This window comes from Natrix helvetica, assembly GCF_964273705.1.
Source record: "Natrix helvetica genome assembly, chromosome: 4".
Taxonomy (NCBI): Eukaryota; Metazoa; Chordata; class Lepidosauria; order Squamata; family Natricidae; genus Natrix; species Natrix helvetica.
Genome location: NC_138550.1, coordinates 74,019,472 through 74,037,663, shown reverse-complemented (window position 1 = coordinate 74,037,663; position 18,192 = coordinate 74,019,472). Strand labels below are relative to the sequence as shown.

The window sequence follows — 18,192 nt, the reverse complement described above, 5'->3', positions numbered from 1 at the left end:
GAGACAGCCTTGGTCGCGTTGGTTGATGATCTCTGGAGGGCCAGAGATAGGGGTTGTTCCTCTATCCTGGTCCTATTAGACCTCTCAGCGGCTTTTGATACCATCGACCATGGTATCCTATTGCGCCGGCTGGAGGGGATAGGAGTCGGAGGCACCGTTTTACGGTGGTTCGGCTCCTACCTCTCCGGCCGGATGCAATGTGTGTTGACTGGGGGGCAGAGGTCAACCCTGAGGCCACTCTCTTGTGGGGTGCCGCAAGGGTCGGTCCTCTCGCCCCTTTTGTTCAACACATATGTGAAGCCGCTGGGTGAGATCATCCGTGGCTTTGGGGTTGAGTACCATCTGTACGCTGACGATACTCAGTTGTACATCTCAACCCCAGGCCACCCCAACGAGGCTGTCGAAGTGATGTCCTGGTGTTTGGAAGCCGTCGGGGTCTGGATGGGGGACAACAGACTCAAACTCAACCCCTCCAAGACCGAGTGGCTGTGGCTACCGGCACCTCGGTTCAGCCAGCTGATTCCATCACTGGCCATAGGGGGCGAACAATTGCCCCCTGTGGAACGGGCGCGCAATTTGGGCGTCCTCCTAGATGCCCGGCTGTCAATGGATGACCATGTGGCAGCCGTGGCAAGGGGGGCGTTCCACCCGGTTCGCCTGGTGCGCCAATTGCGCCCCCTTCTGGACCGGGATGCCCTACGCATGGTCACTCATGCACTGGTGACGTCTCGCCTGGACTACTGTAATGCTCTCTACATGGGGCTTCCCTTGGGACGCACCCGAAAACTGCAGCTAGTTCAGAACGCAGCCGCGCGGGTAGTCATGGGGAGTACCAGGTACTCCCACGTAACACCTCTCCTGCGCGAGCTGCACTGGCTGCCTGTGGTCTTTCGGGTGCGTTTCAAGGTTCTAGTTACCATCTTTAAAGCGCTCCATGGCATAGGGCCTAGCTACCTGCGGGATCGCATCCTCCCACACACATCCCTGCGGCCAATTCACTCTCACAGGGAGGGGCTTCTCCTGGTGCCGTCCACTAGGCAATGCCAACGGGCGACACCGAGGAGTAGTTCGGTTTTGAGGTGTTGTTCGTCAGCTAAGCGTTTTGTTCTGGAGATGAGTGTCTTGGCTACAGAGTTGATCTGTGCTGGGTGGTGGTGTGAGAGTGCGTGCAAATAGCGGTTTGTGTGTGTTTTCTTCTGGTAGAAGGTGTGTCCTAGGGATCCATCGGATCTCACACCACCACCCAGCACAGATCAACTCTGTAGCCAAGACACTCATCTCCAGAACAAAACGCTTAGCTGACGAACAACACCTCAAAACCGAACTACACACTCTCACCAACGTACTAACATCCAACGGATTCCAAAGAAACAATATCACTAACCTAATCCAAAAAGAAAACCCCACTAAAATCCAAGACAGTGATTTTAGAAAACGGCAAAGCCCTCCTCCCATACATAAAAGGCACCACAGACAGAATCAGCAAGATCCTCCACAAACACAACATCAAGACAGCATTCTACACAAACCAAAAAATATCCACCATCCTGAGAAACCCCAAAGACAAAATAGAGTTAGAAAATCAAGGAGTATATGAAATCCCATGCACCACCTGCCCCACCACATACATCGGACAAACCAACAGAAGAATAAAGGCACGCATTGAAGAACACAAAAACTCAGTCAGAAAGGAGGAACCAACTTCTTCCCTGGTCCAACACCTCAAAGCCACAGGACATGATATAGACTTTAAAAAGACCAGAACTATTGCCAAAATTGAACACTTTAACAACAGAATAATCAGAGAAGCTATTGAGATAGAAAAACGACCACACAGCATGAATAAACGAGATGATACCTCCCGCCTACCAGCCATTTGGAAACCCGCCCTCACTGACAAACGAGTCCCTAACACTAAGAATGATACCAGACTCACACTCACAAAAACCACACAGGATGTCACTATCACACATCCACGCAAAAAGCAAGCCCAAACCCACACCGATAATGACCACAAACCAGAAGCCCGACCACAAACCAGAAGCCAGACCACAGCTGCATTATTAGCCACTTTAAACCCCTCCAATCCATACATGAAGCAAACTGATGCCCACCACGGAGATGTGGCACGACCACAAACGCGAAGCCAAACAACAGCAACGCAGCTCACCAGCTCAAATCCCTCTGCAACTCAGACTAACACAAGCACAACCAGGCCCCCACCCAAACAGAACACGCCCCCATCCAATCAGAGCACAGCCAAACTCCCATCCAATCAGAGCACAGCCAAGCCCCCTACCAATCAGAATACACCTCCACCCAATCAGAATGCAGCCAAGCTCCCACCCAATCAGCACAAACCCCCACTGGCAGTTAAAAAGAGGAACCGGCTGAGATTTCACATTGCTTCTGGAAGCACCAAGCCAGAAGCACCAAGCCGGAAGCAGCAGCCTGAAGATGATGAATGAGACTTCATCGAAACGTCGTGAAGATACTTCCAATTCTACGCGGGAGAAAACCCGAACAACCAAAGACATACATATATATATATATATATATATATATATATATATATATATATATATATATATATATATATATATATATATATATATATATATATATATATAATTATTACCCTAACCCTATATATATTACCCTAACCCTATATATATTACCCTAACCCTAACCCTAACCCTAACCCGGGCTGTATATATCTTAGGCAGGAGTTTTAGCCACTAAGCCACGGGCTCACTTCCTTATCAGTTGAGCCAGGGAAATAGGTATGTATTTGTGTTACAACCCCTGGTATGCCTAAATATGGGAGGAAGGTCACTACTCCCTCTTTCTGTCCTTCGGCTTATCACAGAAGACCATGCAGGCAGAAAACCATATTTTTATTTTTAATGTTGCCTTTTTATATTTGTGTTAAGATATATAGATAAGATATATACAGCCCGGGTTCAAATCCCAGTAAGGGTATGGCTAGCTGATGAGAGCTAATTAGCTCGAAATAGATCTATACTAGTCTCCCTTTATTTATTTATCAGTACAAATACAACACACACACACACACACACACACACACACACACACACATATATATAACAGAGTTGGAAAGGCTCACTGGAGTCTAGTCCAACCCCCGGGAGATCTCATGTCATTTCAGACAAATGGTTGTCCAATCTCTTCTTAAAAACCTCCAGTGTTGGAGCACCCACAACTTTTGGAAGCAAGTCGTTCCACTGGTTAATTGTTCTCTCTTTCAGGAAATTTATCCTTAATCAAGGAGAGGTTGCTTCTCTCCTTGATTAATTCCCATCTATTGCTTCTTGTGCTGCCTTCAGATGCTTTGTAAAATACATTGACCCCCTCTTCATTGTGACAGCCCCTAGAATTGTGATGGCAAACTTATGGCACGTGTGCTGGAAGTGGCACAGAGAGCCAACTCTCCGGGCAGGTCAGTTGTTGCTTTTCTGGGTTCTGGCACACTGGCCAGTTGGTCTTCATGTGCGTGGGAGCACCGGAAACCAAAAAAGCAACCACATGCGTGCATGTGCTAACTGGGAAGCTGATCTTCTGGCTTCCGGCATGCACGTGAGTGCCGGCCAGTTGGTTTTTGTATGCACACATGTGCCAGAAACTAGAAGAGCAGCCGTCTGGTGCTCATGCGCATGCTGGGAAGATGATCTTCCAGTTTCTGGCACGCACATGAGCGCTGGCTAGCTGGTCTTCTGGTTTCTGGCACACATGCATGTGCTGGAAATGAAAAATCATCTTCCTAGTGGGCACATGCCCACTGGGCGGCTGCTCTTCCGGTTTCTGGCACATGTGTGTGCATGCATGCGCACTCCCATTTCGGCACTCAGTGCCAAAAGGTTTGCCAACACTGCCCTAGAACATTGCTATTATATTACCCTAGTCCTTTTTTTCATTAATCTAGGCATACCCTTTTTTTGCAACTGTTCTTCATATGTTTTAGCTTCCAGTCCCCTAATCATCTTTGTTGTTCTTCTCTGCACTATTTCTAGAGTCTCAACAATTTTTTTATATTATGGCGACCAAAACTAGATGCAAGTGTGGTCTTACCAAGGCATTATAAAGTGATATTAACACTTCACATCATCTTAATTCTATCCCTCTGTTATTGCAGCCTAGGACTACATTGTTTTTTTTTTGGCAGCTGCAGCTGATCATATTTAAGTTATTGTCCATTGGGACAGATAATAAAATTCAGTATGTGAAACACCTTAAAAATGCACCAATTATTTAGTGACAACATGAATTTGTTAAGAATAAATAATGTAAGACTAATTTTATTCATTTTAATTTTGAATTATATAACTTCCCCAGCAAGTCTTGCTATGTCACAGGGAGTTCTTGGTAGAGATGAGCAAAAAATGTCAGGAGTATATGACAAAAGTATACACTCCTAGCAGAGTGTAGTAGAGTAAATCACAGAGTAAAAGTCATTTCAACTGCCAGCTAAACAGACCAGGCATCTATATTATAAAGTGACTGATGATACCGTGTCAGATAATGGGCCTCTCAGGTCAGATGGTAATCAACATGCTATTGAGAAAATGTTGAGAATCTTTTGAAGTACTAATGGTGTTTATTAATGGCTAGATTAAAGCTTTTGGGACACTTAGTTGCTGGTGATGCAGGAAAAGAAAATCCAAACCTTCAATCACTGAATTACAGTAGGAATATGTACAACAAGAAGCATGACCAAGACATAGAAAGATGAAATGAAATGACTATGCGTTGAAACTTGGATGTCAGTGATTTGTAAGAGACTGGAATAGGACACTTTCACTTAGAAGATTATACTATTTATGCTATTAAGGACATGAAAAACAAAGAGAATAGGGGGGGGGGGGCTCTTTCACAAGTGGTAGGAACCAATATTGTAATAATGTATTAATTTGTATTCAACTTGGGGATAATATGTTTATATGTGTTACAATTTTAATGTCTTGATTGTGGTTTTTAAAAAAAAATTGTGGGGGGGGGAGTTTAGTATTTTAACTTTGTTTTGAATAAAATAAAAATAGAAAAATTTAAAAAAAGAATATTTGATACTAGAAGATGAAGTGAAATATGTTGCTTAATTAATTATAGAAAGGCCTTCAAATCTGTTGGTTGTTGGAAACTTATATTCAGCACAGGCAACCATAGTCCACATATAGTATAACAAAACTGGCTTTAACTTGACAAAAGGGAGGAACAAGGCTAATTTTGTTTAGTTAACCTATATGATGAACAAATACTGGGGGAAACTTACAAGAATATTAGTATCAATAAAATTGAGGAGGAAAATATCAATAACTTGTCAATATGCTTATGATACTGATAATGAAAATGATTTGAAAGTTTATAATCATTCTCTGCACTTTCTGACAGAGATGTGAAGACAGCTAATTCCCTGAAGTACAGAGTTTAAATTAAAAATAATATTTTACTAGATTAATATTCTGAAAATAAATGCAGTAGGATAAATTATGTCCTTGTAAAACAGAAAATAAGGTCACAGATATAGAATGAAGAAAAATTGGGCTTCCATTTATCAAAAAGATGACAGAAAAGAGGATAAGGAGTGTAGGAAACAATAATAGTCATAAATTATAAGAAGGTTTGTTTCCAAAAACAGAAAAAAATTCCTAATGATAACAGCAGTTCAACAATAGAACCAGCTTTATAAATCTTTTGACAGCTACAGTATACGAACATGTAAACTATGGATTCTGGCACACTTTTCTAAAATAAGTTGTTTTAGCAGTTATTGCCTTCTATTTTTTATTAGTTGGTGCATGCACTTAAATTCATGCTTGATAAAAGAGTCAGAAATAAGATTATTATTAAATCCAAAGTCTTATATTACTAAAATAATATTGTGATTCAATAAAGCAGTATTGTATATTGTTAATGAAATTCCAAAGCTAAGTAAAAATCACAGACTGTATCAATAAAGCAAAGCTAGGGAAACCCAACTGAAGATGAATTAACAATCCGATCTGCTAATTTTGCAATAAAAGATGAGAAGAAATGAAATGAGGAAGGCAAGAATTTAAATAAGTTCAGAATCTCCACAGACATGCAGACAACTTTTGGGATAAGTATTTACAGTATATAAAATATTCCAGAAAACAGGGATTTGATCAGCCACCGTGGTTGACAGCTGATTGTTGGGAAAAAGTCTGATAATGACAAGGTCAAACCTACTCTTTTGCTTATCCCTCTTATATTATCATGTAATCTCCTCTCTAATATTAAAGTTATACTGTAAACTGAGAGTTATGGGAGGACTTGCCTCAACCTTTAAAAATTACAACACATCTGATTTTCAGTCATTAACAGGTAAACTATAATACATGGCTTTGAAATGTGAGTTCCCCTAAAGCAGCAGTCACCAACCAATGGTCCGTGAACTACTAGTGGTCTGCGAGAAAATTTTGGTGATCAGCAGAAAAATTGTTTGCATTTTTTATATTGCACTAAATGCTATTTACCTTTTTTAAAAATTCATACTAGTGGTCCACAGGATTTAAAATTATGAATTTAGTGGTCCCTGAGATCGGTTGAAAGGTTAGTGACTCCTGCCCTAAAGTAAGCCTTTTTAAAATGAAAATTGTAATTATTATTGATGGTTTACAATTTTCAGCAGTTTATTTCCTTAGTTTTTTGTTTATTTTTGAAGAGATAAAAATACTGGTATATTTCTTTGATGCTGACATTAACAGTAAGGAAGGTCCAATGGGACTGGAACACACATTAGTAGATTTCACAGCAGAATTCTCTTTTGTATTAATGAAAATAGGGGATAGTGATACAGGTAGTCCTCCCTTAACAGCTATAATTTGGATCAGAATTTTGGTTGCTAAGTGATACAATTGTAAAGCATGATTTCAAATAACCGTGCTGTTTAGCAATGGCAGTTCCATCAGTTTTTTAAAATTTTTATTGTTTTTTAAACATTTATGGGAAAAAGTAAGGGGATACATAGAAAATTTTGGCAGCTCCCACACTAGTGATAGAAATCCATCCAAATCTCACAGTTTTTACAATTTAAAAACAAAACATAAAAGATAAAGATAAGCAGAAAACAGAGTCTTATACTATATTGTCAACCATGTGTTCAATCATTTTTCTTTTGTCACTTTCTAGAATATCAACAATTACTATTATTTCAAATACTTTTATTTTTGTGACCTGAGCCTTTTCGATATTGCTCCTTCCTCCCTGTCCCCTGAGGGAGCCACAGCGCCCCCCCCTTCCTTCTTGTCTTGTACCTTGCTATCCTTTTCACTACCTTCGCTGTGTTCGTCCTCTAGGAGGGGGAAATGCTTTTTAATGAAGGCTTCAGCCGCCTGCACTGTATTAATTCTTATCCTATTTCCCTCCCAGAAGATCAACATTCCCTCTGGCAATAACCATCTAAACCAAATTCCTTTATTGTATAATTTCTAGGCAGTTCCATCAGTTTCTGGTTACTAGGTTAAAGCGAATCACCACAGGTCATTAAGTGTGGACTTTTACATGACTGACTTTTGACTTCATACTAGCTTCCCCATTGATTTTGTTTATGGGAAACAAACAAGTAATGAAAGTTGCAAATCGTGATCACGGAACTGCAGACTCTGTGATAGTTAGATATACAGTATATGCCAGTTGCGGAACATCCCAATCATATATTAATGGGGATGCCGTGATAGCCAAAACTTTGGGAACCAGTCAGTCAAAAGTATCAATCATTTGGTGCCATCATAAGTTCAAATAGTGATTGAAGATGTCATTAACTAAGAACTATCTGTAGTGCTTCCATCTCTCTATGTGCATGGCTACTTCTGTATGTATTGTATTGCTACATCAAGACAACATGAGCTGTTATATTGGTTTTCAGAGATGCAAGAATTAGAAGTTAAAGTTTTGAACCATCTCTATACAGTACATTGATATAGTTGTTTTGTTTAATAGATCATGCTAAAGTTAAGCCCTTAAAGTTCCAGCATACATATTATAAAAACCAGCAAAATTAATTGTTAGTATGTGAAAATCTCTAAAGAAAATTTATGTGGTAAATTATGGTTTGGCTCTAAATTCAATTAGTCATGCTTAGGTCCTACCTAAATAATTAAGAATAGTTAGTCATGGCTAATTGAAATGTCACTCTAATCAGTGAGGGAAAGAACAATTAACTTCATCAAAATTGAATCTACTACTTCTGCCCTACAGCTTTTTGCTCATGACTGTGCCTCAAGTGTTAGTCATTTTCAAAACTTTATTGAATGAAGTGTAATCCATTTTCAACATAAGAAAGCCATACAGCTGCTTTTTAATCCCCTGCTTTCTAGACTGAGCTATTGCTCATTAGGAGTATAGTTGTTCATTTAAAAATCCAGTAATGTAATACAAGAGTGATATCTCTAATGCTTGTTAGTGTTTCTTTGCTATTTATATTGATCTATTATAGAAGTCTACTTTTAATAATACAATTCAAGGTTGGGATTTGATTTGACCAGAAAAGAAAAGCTCTTATAGCTTTTATGTATTCTTTTTATTCTGCCTTATTTCTTCAAAATGAACATCTCGTTGTCCTAATTAGAGTTCAAAGTCTACTGAGTAGCATTAGACACATCTAGCCATACTCACATCCTTTTTTGTTTTTGTCATAAAAGAAAACTGATGACAGACTTAAAGAAATTTGCGAGAGAAACTGGAGTATGAAGATATAACCCTTTTGAATCTGTGCACACAATAATACTACAGGACTATATTTCACCGACTTGTGCACTGTAAGTAAAGTGGCCTTGACATTTTGAAAATCTGTTTAGAACATTTACTTATTACTTATTTTTAAAAGAACTGACTGCAAAGGTTGTATACACCATTAAGTCTCCAACCTCAAAAACAAATTCTTTCATTATTTTATCAAAATAATTTTTACTGATAATCAGCTTCCAAGTAGCATGATGCTTACATTCTTACAATAAAAGCTCAGAATATCTACTGGTTAAAATCTTTAGTAATGTATTTATAATGTCACAACAAAATAAAGTATTCCAAAAGATGTGGTTGAAGTTACATTTAATATAAAAATATTTACATTAAATGGCTTTATAAACAGGATATTCAAGGATATTCTGAACATTACAATGTTCATGTAAATATATTTACGTAAAATATCTTTATAAATAGGATATTCAAACAAGATAAAACCCGAATGAATGTTGAATATGAAGGTTTAAGCATTTTTAAGAGTACAAAATGTCTACCTGATCATTTTTCAACAAATATTGAAACAGGCTAAATCTTAAGAATGTTTAAAGTAAGGTAATGATTTCATACTTGGAGATTATTTCAATTGAAAAAATATGTTATAGTAAGGGGATGGTGGATTAGGATTGCATTCCATGTTACATGTGGGGAAAGTAGGTATGATTTCAAACATGAACATTTCAGTGTTCAGAAATTCAGAAGGCATAAATAATTACATGTACTGAGAATAATGTGCAACATAATACTACAAATATTTCAGCTATGTATATTTAGGCCTAAATATACATAGCTGAAATATTTGTAGTATTATGTTGCACATTATTCTCAGTACATGTAATTATTATTTGGAGTATAAAACATACCTTTTTCCCTCAAAAAAGAGGCTGCAAATCTGGATGCGTTTTATACACTGAATACAGCATTTTTTGCATTCCGAAATCCCGCCCCTTCACCAAAATGGCCGTGCAGAGCCTGTAGAAGGCTTTCAGTGAGCTCCTGGGGGCTGGGGAAGGCAGAAATGAGTGAAAAACGGGCTGATTTTTGCTCAATTTCCCCCCCCCCCAGCCCTTAGGAGTACTCAATAAGCCTCCTAAAGGCTATGCAAGCAATTTTTTTTGACAAAAAAACAGATCTGTTTTCGCGAAAAATTGGCGATTTTTTGCTCTCTTTTACCCCCCCCCCTACCCAGGAGCACTCTGCAAGCCCCCTAAAGGCTATTCATTTTGTTTGGGGGAAAAAAACGGGCCCATTTTCACAGAAAATGGGCCATTTTGGGGAGATTTGCAGAGTGCAAAAACTTTTTTTTTTTTTCCTCTTCAAAACCTTGGTGCGTCTTATGCCCCGGTGCCTCTTATACTCCAAAAAATATGGTAATAGTAAGTCAAGCAGTTGTTAATGCTCTTCTCTTATCCAGATGAATTCTCTATCCTAGTCGAATAATAACATATTTCTCAGTTATACCCACAACGGATTATCCTGAGAATTGGCTTATATCTATTAGACTCAAGATTCCCTAATACTCGTAACAGTCTCAAGGTTAGGCCTGAAAATTAAATAATATTCTTATTTTTCTTTTTATATAAACTCCTAAATGGAATGAAAACAAAAACAATGGCAGGGAGCTAACATCTCTCTCTTTACTTCCCTATTTAAGAGTGTTCAGGCATTTTTCCTTCTATTTATATTTCTTTTCTTTTCTTGAAAGTATTTGTTTAAGAAAACATATTTTAAACAGGAGAGTCATAAAACAATGCCACAAAGTCTCACACATATTTACAGTATATTTATGCATACAGTATTGTTTTGGTGTTTAATGCACTCTCTGAATACATAGAAGAATAGTCTTAGAAGCACCTTAGAAATAATGATGGGAGTAATTTTAGTTGCCATTTTAACATAGAGCCACCTTGGAATGCATTATGATTTTTCCCAAGGATATTTCATATGAACTGGACAAGCAGAGTTCTTATATACAGAACTAAAATCTCATTAGTAAATAGATATATTAAATTTTCAACATTCAAGATGGCTGAATATGAAAAGATGTAATCTAGTAAGAGGGAGAGAAAGCTAAAAATTGGTGAGGCTTCAGTTACATAGTTGTGGTCACCATTTTGAGTTTTCTGACCCCTCTATGGATACTCTGGAGTAAAATCTAAGTCAAATCACTGAAGAGAAAAAAAACCCACCTTATTTCCTGAAAGTAGAAAGAGAAAGGCTAAATTGAACTTTTGGAACACAGTGCAGAAGAAAGACCACTCCAGCATGCTGATAAGCTGACCTACAACAATCTTACTATTGATATTACAGGTAATCCTATAGCAGTTCATTTAGTGACTGTTCAAAGTTTCAAAGGCACTGAAAAAGTGACTCATGACCATTTTTCAGACTTATGACTGTCATATCATCCCCACAGTGACGTGCAGTCAGGTAAGGCAGGTGAGGCACAGCCTCACCACTCTCATCATGAAAAAAAAAAGTAAAAGGAAAAAGCTGAGCTAGTTGCTGCCTCACCGTGGATGACTCTGCTTAACCTCACTGGTGCTCTCCCTCCCCAAGTGTAGTGACTTCCTCCCCAGGCCCCCATTCATTTCTCTCTCTCACACACACAGCTGGATAAAACTATATAAAAATCTAGCCCAGCTTCACTGATTACAAGTTTGAAAAGGCAACATGGCTCCACCTGCAATCAAACTACACTTGGGGAGGGAGAGCACAAGGGAGCACTGAGGAGACCACAGGAGGAGGCAGGAAGCCAAGCAAAGAGCCATGCTGTAGTACACACACTTCCCCCCCAGCCTCTTTCTTTTGGAAGGCTCGGCTCGGCTCCCCTCCAGCTTCTCTGCCTCTCCTCTCACCCCAGCCTGCCAGCAGGAGGTGGTGGGTGGGCTTTAATGTGTTCCAGGCATTTCCCACCAAGACAGCAGGCTGCATTTGCAATGGTGGAGGTGTTTGGGAAATGCAGCAGGGGAATGGGGGGGGGGGATGGCAGAGGAGCTGCTTTCAAGCCACTGGAAAAGATATCCAATCCAACTTTTGTGTGTGTGTGTGGGGGGTTTGTTTGAGAGTGAGTGAGAGAGGGAAGGGGTAGGACTTTACTTTACTTTACTTTTATTTAGACTTTTATACCGCCCCCTCTCCCCAAAGGGACTCGGAGAGATAGTCCAATCCAACTTCTGTGTGTGTGTGTGTGTGTGTGTGTGTGTGTGTGTTTGAGAGAGGGGGAGGAAGGGAGAGAGGGAGGAAGGAGGGGAAGGAGAAGAAAAAGAAAAAGAAAGAAGGAGCAAAGGAGAAAAACAAATGCTGTCGCTTTAAATTGGAACTGAGCATGCCTGGCTGTGGAATTCTGGGAGTTGAAGTCCACAAGTCTAAAAATATTTGAAACCCAGCACTGTGTCAATGCCTCACCAGTCATAAACCTCACCGCACGTCACTGCATCCCCATGATCATCTGATTTACATTTGGACGCTGGACAAATGGTTCATATTCCAGTTGCAGTATCCCAGGGTCATGTGCTCCCCTTTTGCGAACTTCTGACAAGCACATTCAATGGGGAAGCTGGATTCACTCAACAACCATGTTACTAATTTAACAATTGAAGCGATTCACTTAACAAACATAGCAAGAAAAGTCATAAGATAGGGTAAGATGCACTTAACAATTTTGCCTATGAAGTGTATAGAAGATTTTTGTTAGATTTGGAAGTTAAATTTTAAAAAATCAATTTTAAAAACTCAGCTACACAGGTTATTAGATGCAATTCTCGATGCTGGCTATCACATTTAAAATCTTCCATGGCACAGGATCTAGCTGTCTGAGGGATCCCTCATTTCAAACTGCCTCTGCCCCACTGATACAATCGAGCAGAATGGATGAACTCAGAATCCTATATATTAAACAATGACATCTAATTTCTGAAACAGTATCACCCTAGAGATTTGTATGGCTCCCATCCTTATTAAATTTAGAAATTATTTTTTATTTTCTCCTTCAACACCTTTGGATAGGGTGGTTGTCCTTTAGTTATATATTTGGTTTCTATTTGGTGCATTGTCTCAGGTTGGCTGTGACATTCTGTTCTGTTCTCCAGAATCATCAAGGCATTATGTGGCCTCAAAGTTTGATAAAAAAAATAATTAACTAAAATAATTTGACAAATTTTTCTTAGACTATCAAAGAGGTTTCTGGGTCTTACAGATCATTTGAGATTGAGATTCTGGGTCTTACAAATCATTTGAGAGGCAAAATCCCATCAAGGTTCAAGCAATATCAAATCTGTGTGTGATTTCAGTATACCTAAAATCAAACACGATCTCAGAGGTAAGATAACAAGGAAGTGGCAAGATCTGCTGATTTTGTAAGGTTTTGGCCATTTAATATAATTTTGTTTACAATTTCTTGGGACTGGAACCCTTGCAGGAAAATCCAATTATCACAAAATCTTCATAAAACATAATTGAAAAGATTTTGTAATAATTATTAGAAGGGAAAGCATCCTTTGGCTTCTCTGTTCTGCTGGGTTTATTTTAAGAAATTTAAAATGCACATATTTTTGTAGATTTGCAGCTAGTTTTTCATGTTGGAAGGATGTCTTGTTAAAGCTCAGAATTAATTTCAGTACATTGAAATCACAGTCCCCCGGAATTCACAATCCAGCATGTCAAACTTTACCTGACAACTGTTATTTGTATGCATTCCCAATAAAGGGACTTTTCTTACATTAGCAAGAAGTTAAAATCATATGTAATAATTTATAAGAGAGTATTTAGCAGAAGTTTATAGTCCCCAATAATTATTTTAATAGTGGGATGTTGACCAAAATCTACTTTTTAAAATGTTGTGGCCTAATTTTTTTTGGTTCAGGGAGAAACAGTGGAGAAAACAGTTAAGTCACTTTCAAGAAAACAGAACACTTGTTTATTGGAAATTGAAAGAAGTGCTGCGTCTGAAGCTCCAGTTACAGATAGTAGGGATTAACTCAGCTGGAATGTAAAACCAGTATTGTCAGAACTGGTGGGATTTATTATTATTGTAAACCAGTTCTAAATTTAACTAATTTTGAAACACAACTCTGCTTTCATAAAATTCATCATCAAAAGGTTAAAATTTTGAACCTGATGAATACAATTCATGGCTAGATATGTCCTCTAATTTAAAAGATCATTTGCATGTCACAAAGAGGCAAATTAACTCCCAGGTGACAGCTGTTTCACTGAGTTCATTCTTGGCATTGGCTACCAGGCTGGGGAAAACTAATCCAGTTATAAAAGGATTTTTTTAAAAGCGTACTTTAGCCTTGGAGTAAAGAACTTGGAAAAATGCAATAACAGTGTACTTAAAATGGACTATGTATTTGTTAGGTAATATAAGGTAAATATCAGAGATATAGAATTTTAAGCCCAAGTAGACATGGATCACTGGATCTACCCCCTGTACTTTTACATATACTGTGATACTATATTAAATATGTTCTTAATTGCAACCATGTAAAATAATAGAAAAATCTCTATCCTTTTTTTGTCCTAAAAATGCCATAGTTAAATTTAAAAATATTGGAAGAAAAATACAGGCTATTCCATTTTGAATGGAAAGGAATGAACTATTAAAATGTTAAAGAGTTCTTTCTTATTACTGGCACAGATGGCATTAGCAGGTATCTATAATAACTTTGAAAGATGTATTATACCAGGGGTGTTCAAACTTGGGAACTTTAAGACTTGTGGACTTCAACTCCCAGAATTCCCCAGCCAACATGGCTGGCTGGGGAATTCTGGGAGTTGAAGTCCACAAGTCTTAAAGTTCCCAAGTTTGGACACCCCTGTATTATACTTTCTACAATTTCCTTCAGTATTTTGACATTCTGGGTTCATACATTGTATGAAGCCATAATATAGTTTGAATTACAGAATTGTGGAGTTACAAAAATAATGTAATCCAGCTCTCTGCAATATTCTGGAAAACCTGTTTAACAATCCTTGAGAAGTGGCTATCCAACTTTTTAAAAAACGCATCTAACTCTAGAAATGGAGAATCCACAACCTCTGTCAATACCTAGGAAATCTAGGTAGCTGCAATTTATATCCAATCAATTCTAGTTTCAGTGGAAAATAGTTTCTAACCATCTTCCCTTTAGTATCCTTTTAGTAAATTGATATTATGAATCTTTTATGTGTTTACTCCAGGCTGTATTTATTTATTTAGCAAAGTTAGACATTGCCCATCTCACTATCCAAGTGACTCAGTCTGTCCTCTAAGGACATGTTCTCAAAGTACCCTTTTCTGAGCATTTTCTAACTTGTCTATATCTTTCTAGAAATGTGGTAACCATCCATTGTGTTTTTAAATTATAATTTAGAATCAGAGTCTAATCTATGAACAAAAAAATAAAACTCAAAGGTTTTCACATAAGTAAATAATATGGATTTTTGCATGATTTATTCTTCAATTCAGCAGAGCAAGATCTTTAGGGATGACATTTTACATTATATGAATTCTGAAAAAAAGTATTGCTATAAAAACAAAACATGTAATTTGTGATTTAATATACAAGTCTTTCTACATTTGGCAGATGATGCATTTTGTGTAGGATTGTGCATTCGATAAGCCCTGTTAGTGTTCCATTTTCTAATGATAGCATTTTTAAAAACCCACATTTTTTCAACATTGGGACAAAATGCATTTGTTTTCTTCTTACTGTACATCTTTATGCAGGTTACTTTCTCATTTTTCATGTTCCTCTGATTATATACTCTGATTATGTAGATACTATTTGATGTACAGCATCATCAAAGAAATGGTCAAGATTGTTAGGTATAGGAGAGGAGAGCTGACGTCACGACATACGATCTTGGTGTTCTGAGATCGCAGTCAAATTTTTGCTGCTGGACGGTCCATTTGGACCTAAACCGTCCCGCAGAGATGGTGATTGAGAAGGGCACCTCCTGCTGATCTCAGGGACACCACAAAGTTCCTGAAAGATCCAGGAATAGCCCTTTTTTTCCAGCAACAGAAATGCAGCTAATGAAGCTGCTGAAGTTGGGACAGCTCCGGAATGGGAAGAAAGCGGAAAGAGAAAGTGTGTAAAATTGGTGAGGAAATTTTATTATTAGAGGAAGAGACTACCCAAGAAAAATTTTTAAGTTAAGTTAAGATTGAAGGCAGAAGACTGTAGGCGGCGAGATTGATCTGCATTGAACTTAGTGTGTTATCCAGTTTCTAATTTTTTTTTCACGGATGGAACTTTTGCAGGGGCTCCCTATTTTTTAAACTGAATGGATTAATTCCTTCTTCTTTTTTCACTTTTGCTTATACCTATGGATTAAAATTCTCCTTTTTTATATAATGCTTGATTGAATTGATTGGATTGTTTTTGATCTCCGTTTAAGGGTTTTTTTCTTTCTTAAGATTGGAATATAAAGAAGATAATAAGAAGGATTATAAAGAGGGTTGTAACAACATGAGGAAAAGCAGTTACACTGCCACTTAGAGGCTGGAGGCTGGATACATTGTTTTTCTTCTTTCTCTTTGATCACTTGAGATTCAAGGTTCTTTCAGTTTGTTTACTGACAGTGATAGTAGGAAGAGCACAAGTTGTTTATACAGGTGCCTTTTGGAAGTTCTATCACTAGCTATTGGAGGGAAGTCAACATTTTTACTTGAAAGATAATAAATGAACCTGTTTGAAGTTTATTAAAATAGCCTTGAACCCTATAGTGGCAATGTCTGCAAAATTGAAAGAATGGCTCAGCAGGGGGGAAAAAACTGTAACATTGCAAATGATTATGTTTGAAATTCAAAATCTATTAGTTGTGATAGAGAGAATTGAAAAGAGATTAGAGAATATGGAATACAAAACAGAAAAATCTGATGGAGAAACTGAGGATGTTTACCAAATGAAGAAAGTAGAGGACAGAGTTCAAAAGATGGAAGAAAAAAATGAGCAAAGAGATAAGAAAACTGTGGATACTGACAACAAAGTGAGTGTGGTTGGTAATGGCAAGAGCGGAATATGGAAAGGGGTGATAGATGGATTGGAACTCTACCCCAGACTTCAAAGCACAGAAGAAGAAAAGAGAGAAAAGTTGACGGAGATAAGGAGAGAAATCTTGACAGAAGCACTAGCGATAACCAAAGATAAGCTGATGGAAAGAACAGATGTTGGGTTTCAAGTTTTTATGAGATACGAAAGGAATAACATGTTGCCAAGAGAAGTTTAGACAAGATTTATTAAGAAAGTAACTAGAACATTAATTCTACATATGGCAAGAGATATAAGACCGTACTATTACTGGAAAGATACAGGTTGATGCAATGAAAATGTATAATAAAAAATTAAGCTAAATTTAGTTTACTAGTAGTATGTATAAAATGAAGCGACAATAGCTATAGTTAAATAATGATTAATAATGATAACAATACATATAGATATATTAGTTTCATAATATGAAATTTTATATAAACAACACATGGAGATTATGAGAGGAGGTTTAAAAGTTTTATCTAAAATATATTATAAAGATGTATTGTGATTGGATGATTTTAGGATGATTTAATGGAATGTTATCATATAATCCCATTCTAGATTTTGAATATTATACGTATATAAAAGGATGTAAAAACAATTATAGTCAAATTAAGGTTGAGATATAATAATTGTGATATACATGAATATAGGTGAATTAAAATATGCGATTTGATATGAAAAGCAGGTGGTGACTACGGAAGAGATGCATGGAAATACTGGAACCAACTGACACACTTTCTACAATTTGTAATGGAAGATGGTTTTTTATTTTTATTTTGGTTTGTTTGTCCTTGTTCAAAAACAAATAAAAATTGTTTAAAAAAAGATTCTTAGGTATAAATGCAAACGATAAACCCACTTTTCAAAGTGATGTGGAAACATTAAGAATTAATGGTTTGTTCAAAGGAAGTGTTAGCAAAACAGCTTTTCCTTATGCTCTAAAGTGGACCAATAAAGAGGATTTCTACTAGGGTTCTATGAATCAAAATCAGTTTGCATGCATGTTCCCTAATTTACATTATCGCTAAAGTACACTACCCCGAGACTCCTTAAAGAAATAATCTTCATCATCAGGGCAGCTTCTGAAGGGTCAAAATTTCAAGAGGGTGTTGCATGATTGAAGCCATGATCCCTGACCCTTTTTAACATTTGTTGCATATGTGGCATATGTAAAAAAGGCACAGCGCTTTAACTGCCAAGCATCACACTAACTATTCTGATCCATCCCTGAAGATATCTCACCATAATGATGTAATATGTTAAAAAAAGAGATTTAATCACTGTGTCAACCAAAGATTCATATATTTTTGCTTGGTGGTATGCTGACTGAATGTCAATGACACATTGGTGCATTTAAAAACTTCAAGTATGTGTGGATTGAGGCTGCTTG

General features: G+C 37.6%; 1 protein-coding gene across 5 annotated transcripts in view; it reads right to left on the bottom strand.

Annotated features, from left to right (window-relative positions):
* The window catches only part of CFAP61 (cilia and flagella associated protein 61), a 163,662-nt gene that overhangs the window by 20,773 nt on the left and 124,697 nt on the right, over nucleotides 1-18,192 (bottom strand). The window lies entirely within an intron of this gene.